This window comes from Perissodus microlepis, chromosome 12, assembly GCF_051167445.1.
Source record: "Perissodus microlepis isolate ML-2025 ecotype Zambia chromosome 12, ASM5116744v1, whole genome shotgun sequence".
In the NCBI taxonomy this organism is placed as follows: Eukaryota; Metazoa; Chordata; class Actinopteri; order Cichliformes; family Cichlidae; genus Perissodus; species Perissodus microlepis.
The window spans coordinates 9,220,689-9,239,688 of NC_140472.1; positions in this window are offsets into that span (position 1 = coordinate 9,220,689).

Consider the following 19,000-nt stretch of genomic DNA (forward strand, 5'->3'; position numbering starts at 1 on the left):
GCTTTGGCAACAGTGGGAAGGAAAAACTCCATTTTAAAAGAAAGAATCCAGGCTGAGGAAGGGACAGCCATCTGCCACAACCTGTTGGGATGAGCAGAGGAAGACAGGACAAAAGATAAGCTGTGCAGGAGAGCCAGAGATTGATGATAAGTAATGATTCAATGCAGAGAGGTGTATAAACACATAGTGAGTTAGAAAGGTGACTGAAGAAGAAATACTCAGTGTATCATGGGAATCCACCACCAGCCTACGCCTATTGCAGTATAACTAAGGGAGAATTCAGAGTCACCTGGTCCAGCCCCAACTATGTGCTTTAGCAAAAAGGAAAGTTTGAAGCCTCAGCTGCAAAACCTGTTTGCCCAGCACGGGGATATTGAATTCTATAAGATAAAGCCATAAATATGTGTGTCTGAGTCTTCTACCGATATCATGCACATGATTGTATTGCTAGATGAGGCCATCCACATTATAACAGGGCCTGTGCTACTGGCTGAGGCGAACTACAATTCACCAGGGCTTGTCATGCCTTCTGAGGCCATCTACATTTCACCAGAGCCTGCTTTGCCTGCTGATACCATCCACATTACACCAGGGCCTGTGCTACTGGCTGAGGCCAGCTAAATTTCACCAGGGCCTGTGTTGCTGGCTGTTGCCATCCACAATACACAAGGGAGTGTGTTGCTGGCTGTTGCTATCCACAATGAACAAGGGCCTCTGCTAGTTGCTGATGCCATCCACATTTCACCACGGCCAGTGATTCCTGTGAGGCCATCTTCACCACACCAGGGCTTGTGCTGCTGGCTAATGCCATCTTCAACAGACCAGGGTCTGTGCTGCTGGCTGATGCCATCCACATTACACCAGGGCCAGTGATTCCTGTGAGGCCATCTTCACCACATCAGGGTCTGTGCTGTTGTTGGGGCCATCCACATTACACCAGGGCCTGTGCTGCCGGCTTCTACGATCCACATTACACCAGGGACAGTGCTTCCTGTGAGGCCATCTTCACCCCACCAGGGCCTCTGCTGCTCGTTGATGCCATCCACATTACACCAGGGCCTGTGTTGCTGGCTGATACTATCCTCATTTCACCAGGGCCTGCGTTGCTGGTTCATGCCATCCACATTACACCAGGTCCTGTGCTACTGGCTGAGGCCAACTACATTTCACCAGGGCCTGTGCTACTCGTTGATGCCATCCACATTTCATCAGGGCCACTGTTGTTGGCTGAGGCCATACACATTACACCAGGGAGAGTGCTTCCTGTGAGGCGATCTTCACCACACAAGGGCCTTTGCTGTTGGCTAAGGCCATTCACATTACACCAGGGTGTGTGGTGCTGGCTGAGGCCATCCACATTACACCAGGGCCTGTGCTACTCGTTGATACCATCCACAATACACAAGGGCCTGTGCTACTGGCTGAGGACATTCATATTACACCAGGGCCTTTGGTGCTTGCCAATACCATCCACATTACACCAGGGCCTGTGATGCCGGCTTCTACCATCCACATTACACCAGGGACAGTGCTTCCTGTGAGGCCATCTTCACCCCACCAGGGCCTCTGCTGCTCGTTGATGCCATCCACATTACAACTGGGCCTGTGGTGCTGACTGATATCATGCACATTTCACCAGGGCCAGTGGTGTTGGCTGAGGCCATTCACATTACACCAGGGTGTGTGGTGCTGACCAATACCATCCATATTTCACCAGGGCCAGTGTTGTTAGATGAGGCCATCCACATTACAACAGGGCCTGTGCTACTGGCATAGGACATTTACATTTCACCAGGGCCTGTGGTCATGGCTGAGGCCAACTACATTTCACCAGGGCCTGTGTGGGTGGCTGATCCCATCCACAATATACAAAGGCCTGTGCTACTGGATGATGCCATCCACATTGCACCAGGGCCACTGCTCCCTGTGAGGCCATATTCACCACACCAGGGCCTGTGCTGCTGGCTGATACCATCCTCATTTCACCAGGGCCTGCGTTGCTGGCTCATGCCATCCACATTACACCAGGTCCTGTGCTACTGGCTGAGGCCATCCACATTTCACCAGGGCCGGTGGTGCTGTCCTAAACCATCCACATTTCACCAGGGCTTGTGTTGCTGGCTGATGACATCCACAATACACAAGGGCCTGTGATACTGGCTGATGCCATCCACATTACACCAGGGCCAGAGTTGTTGGCTAAGGCCATCCACATTACACCACTGCCAATGCTTCCTGTGAGGCAATCATCACCACACGAGGGCCTGTGGTGTTGGCTGAGGCCATCCACATTACACCAGGGCCTGTGATGCTTGCCGATACCCAACACATTTCACCAAGGCCTGTGGTGCTTGCTGAGGCCATCCACATTTCACCAGGGCCAGTGCTCCCTGTGAGGCCATCTTCACCACACCAGGGCCTGTGCTCCCTGTGAGGCCATCTTCACCGGGTCTGTGCTACTGGCTGATGCCATCAAAATTACACCAGAGCCAGTGCCTCCTGTGAGGCCATCTTCCCCACACCAGGGCCTGTGCTTCTGGCTGATGCCATCCACATTACATCAGGGCCACTGCTTCCTGTGAGGCCATCTTCACCACACCAGGGCCTTTACTCCTTCCTGAGGCCATCTAAATTTCACCAGAACCTGCGTTGCTGGCTGATGTCATCTACATTACACCAGGGCCTGTATTGCTGGCTTAGACCAACTACATTTAATCAGAGCCCGTGTTGCTGGCTGATGCCATCCATAATACACAAGGGCCAGTGTTGCTGGCTGATGCCATCCACAAAAAAATGGGTCTGTGCTACTCGTTGATGCCATCCACATTTCATCAGGGCCAGTGCTCTCTGTGAGGCCATCTTCACAACACCAGGGCCTGTGCTTATAGCTGAGACCATCCACATTTCACCAGGCCCTGTGTTTCAGGTTTAGGCCAACTACATTTCACCAGGGCCTGTGCCACTCGTTGATGCCATGCACATTACACAAGGGCCTGTGGTTTTTGCCGTTACCATTCACATTTTTACCAGAGCCTGTGCTACTGGCTGATGCAATCCACATTGCATCAGGTCCACTGCTCCCTGTGAGGCCATATTCACAACACCAGGGCCTGTGCTGCTGGCTGATACCATCCTCATTTCACCAGGGCCTGCGTTGCTGGCTGATGTGATCCACAATACACAAGGGCCTGTGCTACTGGCTGAGGACATTCACATTACACCAGGTCATGTGCTACTGGCTGAGGCCAACTGCATTTCACCAGGGCCTGTGCTACTCGTTGATACCGTCCACATTTCACCAGGGCTTGTGTTGCTGGCTGATGCGATCCACAATACACAAGGGCCTGTGCTACTGGCTGAGGACATTCACATTACACCAGGGCCTTTGGTGTTTGCCAATACCATCCACATTTCACCAGGGCCACTGTTGTTGGCTGAGGCCATACACATTACACCAGGGAGAGTGCTTCCTGTGAGGCGATCATCACCACACAAGGGCCTTTGATGTTGGCTGAGGCCATCCACATTACACCAGGGCCTGTGATGCCGGCTTCTACCATCCACATTACACCAGGGACAGTGCTTCCTGTGAGGCCATCTTCACCCCACCAGGGCCTCTGCTGCTCGTTGATGCCATCCACATTACAACTGGGCCTTTGGTGCTGACCGATATCATGCACATTTCACCAGGGCCAGTGGTGTTGGCTGAGGCCATTCACATTACACCAGGGTGTGTGGTGCTGACCAATACCATCCATATTTCACCAGGGCCAGTGTTGTTATATGAGGCCATCCACATTACAACAGGGCCTGTGCTACTGGCTGAGGCCAACTACATTTCACCAGGGTGTATGTTGCCAGCTGAGGCCAACTACATTTCACCAGGGCCTTTATTGCTGGCTGATCCCATCCACAATACACAAAAGCCTGTGCTACTGGCTGATGCCATCCATATTACTCCAGAGCCTGTACTGCTTTCTGAGGCCATCTACATTTCACCAGAACCTGTGTTGCTGGCTGATGCCAACCACAATACACAAGGGCCAGTGTTGCTGGCTGATGCCATCCACAAAAAAAAGGGCCTGTGCTACTCATTGATGCCATCCACATTTCATCAGGGCCAGTGCTCTCTGTGAGGCCATCTTCACCACACCAGGGCCTGTGCTTATGGCTGAGACCATCCACATTACACCAGAGCCAGTGCTTCCTGTGAGGCCATCTTCACCAGACCAGGGTCTTTGCTACTGGCAGATGCCATCCACATTACACCAGAGCCAGTGCTTCCTGTGAGGACATCTTAACAACACCAGGGCCTGTGCTTTTGGCTGAGACCATCTTCACCAGACCAGGGTCTGTGCTACTGGCTTATGCCATCAACACCAGAGCCAGTGCTTCCTTTGAGGCCATCTTCACCACACCAGGGCCTGTACTGCTGTCTGAGGCCATCTACATTTCACCAGAACCTGCGTTGCTGTCTGATGTCATCCACATTACACCAGGGCCAGTGCTTCCTTTGAGGATATCTCCACCACACCAGGTCCTGTGCTTCTGGATTGGGCCAACTAGATTTCAAAAGGGCCTGTGTTCATGGCTGAGAACAACTACATTTCACAAGGGCCTTTGTTGTTGGCTGATGCCAAACACAATACACAAATGGCTGAGCTACTGGCTGATGCCATCCACATTACACCAGGGCCAGCGCTCCTTGTGAGGCCATATTCACCACACCAGGGCCTGTTCTGCTGGCTGATGCCATCCACAATACACAAGGGCTTGTGCTACTGGCTGATTCCATCCACATTACACCACGGCCAGTGCTTCCTGTGAGGCCATCATCTCCACACCAGGGCCTGTGGTGCTGGCTGAGGCCATCCACATTGCACGAGGGCCTGTGATGCTGGCATATACCATCCACATTACAAAAGAGCCTGTGATGCTGGCTTATACCATCCACATTTCACCAGGGCCATTGCTTCCTGGGAGTCCATCTTCAGCACACCAGGGCTTTTGCTGCTCGTGCATGCCATCCACATTACACCAGGGTGTGTGGTGCTGACCAATACCATCCATATTTCACCAGGGCCAGTGTTGTTTGATGAGGCTATCCACATTACAACAGGGCCTGTGCTACTGGCTGAGGCCAACTACATTTCACCAGGGTGTATGTTGCCAGCTGAGGCTATCTACATTTCACCAGGGCCTGTGTTCATGGCTGAGGCCAACAACATTTCACCAGGGCGTGTGTTGCTGGCTGATCCCATCCACAATACACAAAGGCCTGTGCTACTGGCTGATGCCATCCACATTACACCAGGGCTGGTGGTGCTGTCCGAAACCATCCACATTTCACCAGGGCTTGTTTTGCTGGCTGATGACATCCACAGTACACAAGGGCCTGTGATACTGGCTGATGCCATCCACATTACACCAGGGCCAGCGTAGTTGGCTGAGGCCATCCACATTACACCACTGCCAGTGCTTCCTGTGAGTCCATGTTCACCACACCAGGGCCAGTGCTTCCTGCGAGTACATGTTCACCACACCAGGGCCTGCGTTGCTGGCTGAGGCCATCCACATTGCACCATTGCCACTGCTCCCTGTGAGGCCATATTCACCACACCAGGGCCTGTGCTGCTGGCTGATACCATCCACATTTCACCAGGGCCTGCGTTGATGGCTCAGTGCCATCCACATTACACCAGGGCCAGTGATTCCTGTGAGGCAATGTTCACCAAACCAGTGCCTGCGTTGCTGGCTGAGGCCATCCACAGAACACAAAGGTCTGTGCTACTGGCTGATGCCATCCACATTACACCAGGGCCAGCGCTCCTTGTGAGGCCATCTTCACCACACCAGGGCCAGTGCTTCCTGCGAGTACATGTTCACCACACCAGGGCCTGCGTTGCTGGCTGAGGCCATCCACATTGCACCATTGCCACTGCTCCCTGTGAGGCCATATTCACCACACCAGGGCCTGTGCTGCTGGCTGATACCATCCACATTTCACCAGGGCCTGCGTTGATGGCTCAGTGCCATCCACATTACACCAGGGCCAGTGATTCCTGTGAGGCAATGTTCACCAAACCAGTGCCTGCGTTGCTGGCTGAGGCCATCCACAGAACACAAAGGTCTGTGCTACTGGCTGATGCCATCCACATTACACCAGGGCCAGCGCTCCTTGTGAGGCCATCTTCACCACACAAAGGCTTGTGTTGCTGGCTGAGGCAATCCACATTGCAACAGGGCCACTGCTCCCTGTGGGGCCATATTCACCACCATATTCACCTGTTCTGCTGGTCAACATTTCACCAGGGCCTGCGTTGCTGGCTGATGCAATCCACATTACACCAGGGCCTGTGCTACTGGCTGAGGCCAGCTAAATGTCACCAGGGCGTGTGTTGCTGGCTGAGGCCATCTACATTTCACCAGGGCCTGTGTTGCTGCCTGAGGCCAACTACAATACACAAGGGCCTCTGCTAGTTGCTGATGTCATCCATATTTCACCACGGCCAGTGCTCCCTGTGATTCCATCTTCACCACACCAGGGCCTGTGCTGCTGGCTGATTCCATCCACATCACACCAGGGCCTGTGCTACTCATTGATGCCATCCACATTTCACCAGGGCCTGTGGTGCTGGCCAATACCATCCACATTACACCAGGGCCTGTGCTGCTGGCCAATACCATCCACATTTCACCAGGGCCTTTCTTGCTGGCTGACACCATCCACATTTTACCAGGGCCTGCGTTGCTGGCTGACTCCATCAGCATTACACCGCGGCCAGTGCTTTTCTAGCACTAAAAAAAGAGTATAGGTTTTCATACCTATACTCACAGGCGCCGGACACAGGCCCGGTGGCGCCTGTGTCCGGCAGCCTTGCCTCTGTCAGTGCGCCCCACTGTGCTACATTGTACCCACTGTGGCTACAATGTAGCTTGCTATCGCCAGTGTGTGAATGTGTGTGTGAATGGGTGAATGACTGAATGTAGTGTAAAGCGCTTTGGGGTCCTTAAGGACTAGAAAAGCGCTATACAAATGCAGGCCATTTTATTTCATTATGTGAAAAACTTGAAAATCTTAGCTCAAACAGCTGTAAATATGTATGTCTGCGTCTTCTATCAAAAGTTATAGCTATGTTTATAAAGTTGTACAAAAACGCTTTATTTCGTCAAGACAGTACGTTTCTTGCGATTTCCATGCATTTGAATGGGGAACTCGCCCGAAACAAAGTATAGCTTTTCATTATGTGAATAACTTGAAAATCTTAGCTCAAACAGCTGCAAAACCTGTTTGCCCAGCACGGGGATATTGAATTCTATAAGATAAAGCCATAAATATGTGTGTCTGAGTCTTCTATCAAAAGTTATAGCTATGTTTATGAAGTTGTACAAAAACGCTTTATTTCGCCAAGACAGTGCGTTTCTCACTGATACATGCATTTTGAATGGAGTTCCCGCCCGACACAAAGTATAGGTTTTCATTTTGTGAATAACTTGAAGATCTTAGCTCAAACAGCTGCAAAACCTATTTCCCCAGCACGGAGATCCTGAATTCTATAAGGCAAATCCATATTTATGTGTGTCTGAGTCTTCTATCAAAAGTTATAGCTATGTTTATGAAGTTGTACAAAAACGCTTTATTTCGCCAAGACAGTGCGTTTCTCACTGATACATGCATTTGAATGGAGTTCTCGCCCGACACAAAGTATGGGTTTTCATTTTGTGAATAACTTGAAAATCTTAGCTCAAACAGCTGCAAAACCTGTTTGCCCAGCACGGAGATGCTGAATTCTATAAGGCAAAGCCATATTAATGTGTGTCTGAGTCTTCTATCAAAAGTTATAGCTATGTTTATGAAGTTGTACAAAAACGCTTTATTTCGCCAAGACAGTGCGTTTCTCACTGATACATGCATTTGAATGGAGTTCTCGCCCGACACAAAGTATAGGTTTTCATTTTGTGAATAACTTGAAAATCTTAGCTCAAACAGCTGCAAAACCTATTTCCCCAGCACGGAGATGCTGAATTCTATAAGGCAAAGCCATATTAATGTGTGTCTGAGTCTTCTATCAAAAGTTATAGCTATGTTTATGAAGTTGTACAAAAAGGCTTTATTTCGCCAAAACAGTGCGTTTCTCGCTGATACATGCATTTGAATGGAGTTCTCGCCCGACACAAAGTATAGGTTTTCATTTTGTGAATAACTTGAAAATCTTAGCTCAAACAGCTGCAAAACCTATTTCCCCAGCACGGAGATGCTGAATCCTATAAAGCAAAGCCATATTAATGTGTGTCTGAGTCTTCTATCAAAAGTTATAGCTATGTTTATGAAGTTGTACAAAAAGTCTTTATTTCGCCAAAAAAGTGCGTTTCTCGCTATTACATGCATTTGAATGGAGTCCTCGCCCGACACCAAGTATAGGTTTTCATTTTGTGAATAACTTGAAAATCTTAGCTCAAACAGCTGCAAATCTATTTCCCCAGCACGGAGATGCTGAATTCTATAAGGCAAAGCCATATTAATGTGTGTCTGAGTCTTCTATCAAAAGTTATAGCTATGTTTATGAAGTTGTACAAAAAGTCTTTATTTCGCCAAGACAGTGCGTTTCTCACTGATACATGCATTTGAATGGAGTTCTCGCCCGACACAAAGTATAGGTTTTCATTTTGTGAATAAATGAAAATCTTAGCTCAAACAGCTGCAAAACCTATTTCCCCAGCACGGAGATGCTGAATTCTATAAGGCAAAGCCATGAATACGTATATCTGAGTCTTCTATCAAAAGTTATAGCTATGTTTATGAAGTTGTACAAAAACGCTTTATTTCGCCAAGACAGTGCGTTTCTCACTGATACATGCATTTGAATGGAGTTCTCGCCAAAACAAAGTATAGGTTTTCATTTTGAGAATAACTTGAAAATCTTAGCTCAAACAGCTGCAAAACCTGTTTGCCCAGAACGGAGATGCTGAATTCTATAAGGCAAAGCCATATTAATGTGTGTCTGAGTCTTCTATCAAAAGTTATAGCTATGTTTATGAAGTTGTACAAAAAGGCTTTATTTCGCCAAGACAGTGCGTTTCTCACTGATACATGCATTTCAATGGAGTTCTCGCCCGACACAAAGTATAGGTTTTCATTTTGTGAATAACTTGAAAATCTTAGCTCAAACAGCTGCAAAACCTATTTCCCCAGCACGGAGATGCTGAATTTTATAAGGCAAAGCTATAAATACGTATATCAGAGTCTTCTATCAAAAGTTATAGCTATGTTTATGAAGTTGTACAAAAACGCTTTATTTCGCCAAGACAGTGCGTTTCTCACTGATACATGCACTTGAATGGAGTTCTCGCCCAAAACAAAGTATAGGTTTTCAGTTTGTGAATAAATGAAAATCTTAGCTCAAACACCTGCAAAACCTATTTCCCCAGTACGGAGATGCTGAATTCTATAAGGCAAAGCCATATTAATGTGTGTCTGAGTCTTCTATCAAAAGTTATAGCTATGTTTATGAAGTTGTGCAAAAACGCTTTATTTCGCCAAGACAGTGCGTTTCTCACTGATACATGCATTTGAATGGAGTTCTCGCCCGACACAAAGTATAGGTTTTCATTTTGTGAATAACTTGAAAATCTTAGCTCAAACAGCTGCAAAACCTATTTCCCCAGCACGGAGATGCTGAATTTTATAAGGCAAAGCTATAAATACGTATATCAGAGTCTTCTATCAAAAGTTATAGCTATGTTTATGAAGTTGTACAAAAACGCTTTATTTCGCCAAAACAGTGCGTTTCTCGCTATTACATGCATTTCAATGGAGTTCTCGCCCGACACAAAGTATAGGTTTTCATTTTGTGAATAACTTGAAAATCTTAGCTCAAACAGCTGCAAAACCTATTTCCCCAGCACGGAGATGCTGAATTCTATAAGGCAAAGCCATATTAATGTGTGTCTGAGTCTTCTATCAAAAGTTATAGCTATGTTTATGAAGTTGTGCAAAAACGCTTTATTTCGCCAAGACAGTGCGTTTCTAACTGATACATGCATTTGAATGGAGTTCTCGCCAAAACAAAGTATAGGTTTTCATTTTGAGAATAACTTGAAAATCTTAGCTCAAACAGCTGCAAAACCTGTTTGCCCAGCACGGAGATGCTGAATTCTATAAGGCAAAGCTATGAATACGTATATCTGAGTCTTCTATCAAAAGTTATAGCTATGTTTATGAAGTTGTACAAAAAGGCTTTATTTCGCCAAGACAGTGCGTTTCTCACTGATACATGCATTTGAATGGAGTTCTCGCCCGACACAAAGTATAGGTTTTCATTTTGAGAATAACTTGAAAATCTTAGCTCAAACAGCTGCAAAACCTGTTTGCCCAGCACGGAGATGCTGAATTCTATAAGGCAAAGCCATATTAATGTGTGTCTGAGTCTTCTATCAAAAGTTATAGCTATGTTTATGAAGTTGTGCAAAAAGGCTTTATTTTGCCAAAACAGTGCGTTTCTCGCTATTACATGCATTTGAATGGAGTTCTCGCCCGACACAAAGTATAGGTTTTCATTTTGTGAATAACTTGAAAATCTTAGCTCAAACAGCTGCAAAACCTATTTCCCCAGCACGGAGATGCTGAATTCTATAAGGCAAAGCTATAAATACGTATATCTGAGTCTTCTATCAAAAGTTATAGCTATGTTTATGAAGTTGTACAAAAAGGCTTTATTTCGCCAAGACAGTGCGTTTCTCACTGATACATGCATTTGAATGGAGTTCTCGCCCGACACAAAGTATAGGTTTTCATTTTGTGAATAAATGAAAATCTTAGCTCAAACAGCTGCAAAACCTATTTCCCCAGCACGGAGATGCTGAATTTTATAAGGCAAAGCCATATTAATGTGTGTCTGAGTCTTCTATCAAAAGTTATAGCTATGTTTATGAAGTTGTACAAAAAGTCTTTATTTCGCCAAGACAGTGCGTTTCTCACTGATACATGCATTTGAATGGAATTCTCGCCCGACACAAAGTATAGGTTTTCATTTTGTGAATAACTTGAAAATCTTAGCTCAAACAGCTGCAAAACCTATTTCCCCAGCACGGAGATGCTGAAATCTATAAGGCAAAGCCATATTAATGTGTGTCTGAGTCTTCTATCAAAAGTTATAGCTATGTTTATGAAGTTGTACAAAAAGGCTTTATTTCGCCAAGACAGTGCGTTTCTCGCTATTACATGCATTTGAATGGAGTCCTCGCCCGACACCAAGTATAGGTTTTCATTTTGTGAATAACTTGAAAATCTTAGCTCAAACAGCTGCAAATCTATTTCCCCAGCACGGAGATGCTGAATTCTATAAGGCAAATCCATATTAATGTGTGTCTGAGTCTTCTATCAAAAGTTATAGCTATGTTCATGAAGTTGTACAAAAAGTCTTTATTTCGCCAAGACAGTGCGTTTCTCACTGATACATGCATTTGAATGGAATTCTCGCCCGACACAAAGTATAGGTTTTCATTTTGTGAATAAATGAAAATCTTAGCTCAAACAGCTGCAAAACCTATTTCCCCAGCACTGAGATGCTGAATTATATAAGGCAAAGCCATATTAATGTGTGTCTGAGTCTTCTATCAAAAGTTATAGCTATGTTTATGAAGTTGTACAAAAAGGCTTTATTTCGCCAAAACAGTGCGTTTCTCGCTGATACATGCATTTGAATGGAGTTCTCGCCCAAAACAAAGTATAGGTTTTCATTTTGTGAATAACTTGAAAATCTTAGCTCAAACAGCTGCAAAACCTGTTTGCCCAGCACGGAGATGCTGAATTATATAAGGCAAAGCTATAAATACGTATATCTGAGTCTTCTATCAAAAGTTATAGTTATGTTTATGAAGTTGTACAAAAAGTCTTTATTTCGCCAAGACAGTGCCTTTCTCGCTATTACATGCATTTGTATGGAGTTCTCGCCCGACACAAAGTATAGGTTTTCATTTTGTGAATAACTTGAAAATCTTAGCTCAAACAGCTGCAAAACCTATTTCCCCAGCACGGAGATGCTGAATTCTATAAGGCAAAGCTATAAATACGTATATCTGAGTCTTCTATCAAAAGTTATAGCTATGTTTATGAAGTTGTACAAAAAGGCTTTATTTCGCCAAGACAGTGCGTTTCTCACTGATACATGCATTTGAATGGAGTTCTCGCCCGACACAAAGTATAGGTTTTCATTTTGTGAATAAATGAAAATCTTAGCTCAAACAGCTGCAAAACCTATTTCCCCAGCACGGAGATGCTGAATTCTATAAGGCAAGGCCATATTAATGTGTGTCTGAGTCTTCTATCAAAAGTTATAGCTATGTTTATGAAGTTGTACAAAAAGGCTTTATTTCGCCAAAAAAGTGCGTTTCTCGCTATTACATGCATTTGAATGGAGTTCTCGCCCGACACAAAGTATAGGTTTTCATTTTGTGAATAACTTGAAAATCTTAGCTCAAACAGCTGCAAATCTATTTCCCCAGCACGGAGATGCTGAATTCTATAAGGCAAAGCCATATTAATGTGTGTCTGAGTCTTCTATCAAAAGTTATAGCTATGTTTATGAAGTTGTAGAGAAACGCTTTATTTCGCCAAGACAGTGCGTTTCTCACTGATACATGCATTTGAATGGAGTTCTCGCCCGACACAAAGTATGGGTTTTCATTTTGTGAATAACTTGAAAATGTTAGCTCAAACAGCTGCAAAACCTATTTCCCCAGCACGGAGATGCTGAATTCTATAAGGCAAAGCCATATTAATGTGTGTCTGAGTCTTCTATCAAAAGTTATAGCTATGTTTATGAAGTTGTACAAAAACGCTTTATTTCGCCAAGACAGTGCGTTTCTAACTGATACATGCATTTGAATGGAGTTCTCGCCAAAACAAAGTATAGGTTTTCATTTTGAGAATAACTTGAAAATCTTAGCTCAAACAGCTGCAAAACCTGTTTGCCCAGAACGGAGATGCTGAATTCTATAAGGCAAAGCCATATTAATGTGTGTCTGAGTCTTCTATCAAAAGTTATAGCTATGTTTATGAAGTTGTACAAAAAGGCTTTATTTCGCCAAAAAAGTGCGTTTCTCGCTATTACATGCATTTGAATGGAGTTCTCGCCCGACACAAAGTATAGGTTTTCATTTTGTGAATAAATGAAAATCTTAGCTCAAACAGCTGCAAAACCTATTTCCCCAGCACGGAGATGCTGAATTCTATAAGGCAAGGCCATATTAATGTGTGTCTGAGTCTTCTATCAAAAGTTATAGCTATGTTTATGAAGTTGTACAAAAAGGCTTTATTTCGCCAAAAAAGTGCGTTTCTCGCTATTACATGCATTTGAATGGAGTTCTCGCCCGACACAAAGTATAGGTTTTCATTTTGTGAATAACTTGAAAATCTTAGCTCAAACAGCTGCAAATCTATTTCCCCAGCACGGAGATGCTGAATTCTATAAGGCAAAGCCATATTAATGTGTGTCTGAGTCTTCTATCAAAAGTTATAGCTATGTTTATGAAGTTGTACAAAAACGCTTTATTTCGCCAAGACAGTGCGTTTCTCACTGATACATGCACTTGAATGGAGTTCTCGCCCAAAACAAAGTATAGGTTTTCAGTTTGTGAATAAATGAAAATCTTAGCTCAAACACCTGCAAAACCTATTTCCCCAGTACGGAGATGCTGAATTCTATAAGGCAAAGCCATATTAATGTGTGTCTGAGTCTTCTATCAAAAGTTATAGCTATGTTTATGAAGTTGTGCAAAAACGCTTTATTTCGCCAAGACAGTGCGTTTCTAACTGATACATGCATTTGAATGGAGTTCTCGCCCGACACAAAGTATAGGTTTTCATTTTGTGAATAACTTGAAAATCTTAGCTCAAACAGCTGCAAAACCTATTTCCCCAGCACGGAGATGCTGAATTCTATAAGGCAAAGCCATATTAATGTGTGTCTGAGTCTTCTATCAAAAGTTATAGCTATGTTTATGAAGTTGTGCAAAAACGCTTTATTTCGCCAAGACAGTGCGTTTCTAACTGATACATGCATTTGAATGGAGTTCTCGCCAAAACAAAGTATAGGTTTTCATTTTGAGAATAACTTGAAAATCTTAGCTCAAACAGCTGCAAAACCTGTTTGCCCAGCACGGAGATGCTGAATTCTATAAGGCAAAGCTATGAATACGTATATCTGAGTCTTCTATCAAAAGTTATAGCTATGTTTATGAAGTTGTACAAAAAGGCTTTATTTCGCCAAGACAGTGCGTTTCTCACTGATACATGCATTTGAATGGAGTTCTCGCCCGACACAAAGTATAGGTTTTCATTTTGAGAATAACTTGAAAATCTTAGCTCAAACAGCTGCAAAACCTGTTTGCCCAGCACGGAGATGCTGAATTCTATAAGGCAAAGCTATAAATACGTATATCTGAGTCTTCTATCAAAAGTTATAGCTATGTTTATGAAGTTGTACAAAAAGGCTTTATTTCGCCAAGACAGTGCGTTTCTCACTGATACATGCATTTGAATGGAGTTCTCGCCCGACACAAAGTATAGGTTTTCATTTTGTGAATAAATGAAAATCTTAGCTCAAACAGCTGCAAAACCTATTTCCCCAGCACGGAGATGCTGAATTTTATAAGGCAAAGCCATATTAATGTGTGTCTGAGTCTTCTATCAAAAGTTATAGCTATGTTTATGAAGTTGTACAAAAAGGCTTTATTTCGCCAAAACAGTGCGTTTCTCGCTGATACATGCATTTGAATGGAGTTCTCGCCCAAAACAAAGTATAGGTTTTCATTTTGTGAATAACTTGAAAATCTTAGCTCAAACAGCTGCAAAACCTATTTCCCCAGCACGGAGATGCTGAATCCTATAAAGCAAAGCCATATTAATGTGTGTCTGAGTCTTCTATCAAAAGTTATAGCTATGTTTATGAAGTTGTACAAAAACGCTTTATTTCGCCAAAAAAGTGCGTTTCTCGCTATTACATGCATTTGAATGGAGTCCTCGCCCGACACCAAGTATAGGTTTTCATTTTGTGAATAAATGAAAATCTTAGCTCAAACAGCTGCAAAACCTATTTCCCCAGCACGGAGATGCTGAATTCTATAAGGCAAGGCCATATTAATGTGTGTCTGAGTCTTCTATCAAAAGTTATAGCTATGTTTATGAAGTTGTACAAAAAGGCTTTATTTCGCCAAAAAAGTGCGTTTCTCGCTATTACATGCATTTGAATGGAGTTCTCGCCCGACACAAAGTATAGGTTTTCATTTTGTGAATAACTTGAAAATCTTAGCTCAAACAGCTGCAAAACCTGTTTGCCCAGCACGGAGATGCTGAATTCTATAAGGCAAAGCCATATTAATGTGTGTCTGAGTCTTCTATCAAAAGTTATAGCTATGTTTATGAAGTTGTACAAAAAGGCTTTATTTCGCCAAGACGGTGCGTTTCTCGCTATTACATGCATTTGAATGGAGTTCTCGCCCGACACAAAGTATAGGTTTTCATTTTGTGAATAAATGAAGATCTTAGCTCAAACAGCTGCAAAACCTATTTTCCCAGCACGCAGATGCTGAATTCTATAAGGCAAAGCCATATTAATGTGTGTCTGAGTCTTCTATCAAAAGTTATAGCTATGTTTATGAAGTTGTACAAAAAGGCTTTATTTCGCCAAAACAGTGCGTTTCTCGCTGATACATGCATTTGAATGGAGTTCTCGCCAGAAACAAAGTATAGGTTTTCATTTTGTGAATAACTTGAAAATCTTAGCTCAAACAGCTGCAAAACCTGTTTGCCCAGCACGGAGATGCTGAATTCTATAAGGCAAAGCCATATTAATGTGTGTCTGAGTCTTCTATCAAAAGTTATAGCTATGTTTATGAAGTTGTACAAAAAGGCTTTATTTCGCCAAAACAGTGCGTTTCTCGCTGATACATGCATTTGAATGGAGTTCTCGCCAGAAACAAAGTATAGGTTTTCATTTTGTGAATAACTTGAAAATCTTAGCTCAAACAGCTGCAAAACCTGTTTGCCCAGCACGGAGATGCTGAATTATATAAGGCAAAGCCATATTAATGTGTGTCTGAGTCTTCTATCAAAAGTTATAGCTATGTTTATGAAGTTGTACAAAAAGGCTTTATTTCGCCAAGACGGTGCGTTTCTCGCTATTACATGCATTTGAATGGAGTTCTCGCCCGACACAAAGTATAGGTTTTCATTTTGTGAATAACTTGAAAATCTTAGCTCAAACAGCTGCAAAACCTGTTTGCCCAGCACGGAGATGCTGAATTCTATAAGGCAAAGCCATATTAATGTGTGTCTGAATCTTCTATCAAAAGTTATAGCTATGTTTATGAAGTTGTACAAAAACGCTTTATTTCGCCAAGACAGTGCGTTTCTCACTGATACATGCATTTGAATGGAGTTCTCGCCCGACACAAAGTATAGGTTTTCATTTTGTGAATAAATGAAGATCTTAGCTCAAACAGCTGCAAAACCTATTTCCCCAGCACGCAGATGCTGAATTCTATAAGGCAAAGCCATATTAATGTGTGTCTGAGTCTTCTATCAAAAGTTATAGCTATGTTTATGAAGTTGTACAAAAACGCTTTATTTCGCCAAAAAAGTGCGTTTCTCGCTATTACATGCATTTGAATGGAGTTCTCGCCCAAAACAAAGTATAGGTTTTCATTTTGTGAATAACTTGAAAATCTTAGCTCAAACAGCTGCAAAACCTATTTCCCCAGCACGGAGATGCTGAATTCTATAAGGCAAAGCTATAAATACGTGTATCAGAGTCTTCTATCAAAAGTTATAGCTATGTTTATGAAGTTGTACAAAAACGCTTTATTTCGCCAAAACAGTGCGTTTCTCGCTATTACATGCATTTGAATGGAGTTCTCGCCCGACACAAAGTATAGGTTTTCATTTTGTGAATAACTTGAAAATCTTAGCTCAAACAGCTGCAAAACCTATTTCCCCAGCACGGAAATGCTGAATTCTATAAGGCAAAGCTATGAATACGTATATCTGAGTCTTCTATCAAAAGTTATAGCTATGTTTATGAAGTTGTACAAAAAGTCTTTATTTCGCCAAGACAGTGCCTTTCTCGCTGATACATGCATTTGAATGGAGTTCTCGCCCAAAACAAAGTATAGGTTTTCATTTTGTGAATAACTTGAAAATCTTAGCTCAAACAGCTGCAAAACCTATTTCCCCAGCACGGAGATACTGAATTCTATAAGGCAAAGCCATATTGATGTGTGTCTGAGTCTTCTATCAAAAGTTATAGCTATGTTTATGAAGTTGTACAAAAACGCTTTATTTCGCCAAGACAGTGCGTTTCTCACTGATACATGCATTTGAATGGAGTTCTCTCCCAACACAAAGTATAGGTTTTCATTTTGTGAATAACTTGAAAATCTTAGCTCAAACTGTTGCAAAACCTGTTTGCCCAGCACGGAGATGCTGAATTCTATAAGGCAAAGCCATATTAATGTGTGTCTGAGTCTTCTATCAAAAGTTATAGCTATGTTTATGAAGTTGTACAAAAACGCTTTATTTCGCCAAAAAAGTGCGTTTCTCGCTATTACATGCATTTGTATGGAGTTCTCGCCCGACACAAAGTATAGGTTTTCATTTTGTGAATAACTTGAAAATCTTAGCTCAAACAGCTGCAAAACCTATTTCCCCAGCACGGAGATGCTGAATTCTATAAGGCAAAGCCATATTAATGTGTGTCTGAGTCTTCTATCAAAAGTTATAGCTATGTTTATGAAGTTATACAAAAACGCTTTATTTCGCCAAGACAGTGCGTTTCTCACTGATACATGCATTTGAATGGAGTTCTCGCCCAAAACACAGTATAGGTTTTCATTTTGTGAATAACTTGAAAATCTTAGCTCAAACAGCTGCAAAACCTGTTTGCCCAGCACGGAGATGCTGAATTCTATGAGGAAACGCCATATTGATGTGTGTCTGAGTCTTCTATCAAAAGTTATAGCTATGTTTATGAAGTTGTACAAAAACGCTTTATTTCGCCAAAACAGTGCCTTTCTCGCTATTACATGCATTTGAATGGAGTTCTCGCCCGACACAAAGTATAGGTTTTCATTTTGTGAATAACTTGAAAATCTTAGCTCAAACAGCTGCACAACCTATTTCCCCAGCACGGAGATGCTGAATTATATAAGGCAAAGCCATATTAATGTGTGTCTGAGTCTTCTATCAAAAGTTATAGCTATGTTTATGAAGTTGTACAAAAACGCTTTATTTCGCCAAGACAGTGCCTTTCTCGCTATTACATGCATTTGTATGGAATTCTCGCCCGACACAAAGTATAGGTTTTCATTTTGTGAATAACTTGAAAATCTTAGCTCAAACAGCTGCAAAACCTATTTCCCCAGCACGGAGATGCTGAATTCTATAAGGCAAAGCTATGAATACGTATATCTGAGTCTTCTATCAAAAGTTATAGCTATGTTTATGAAGTTGTACAAAAACGCTTTATTTCGCCAAAAAAGTGCGTTTCTCGCTATTACATGCATTTGAATGGAGTTCTCGCCCGACACAAAGTATAGGTTTTCATTTTGTGAATAACTTGAAAATCTTAGCTCAAACAGCTGCAAAACCTATTTCCCCAGCACGGAGATGCTGAATTCTATAAGACAAAGCTATAAATACGTATATCTGAGTCTTCTATCAAAAGTTATAGTTATGTTTATGAAGTTGTACAAAAACGCTTTATTTCGCCAAGACAGTGCGTTTCTCACTGATACATGCATTTGAATGGAGTTCTCGCCCGACACAAAATATAGGTTTTCATTTTGTGAATAAATGAAAATCTTAGCTCAAACAGCTGCAAAACCTATTTCCACAGCACGGAGATGCTGAATTATATAAGGCAAAGCCATATTAATGTGTGTCTGAGTCTTCTATCAAAAGTTATAGCTATGTTTATGAAGTTGTACAAAAACGCTTTATTTC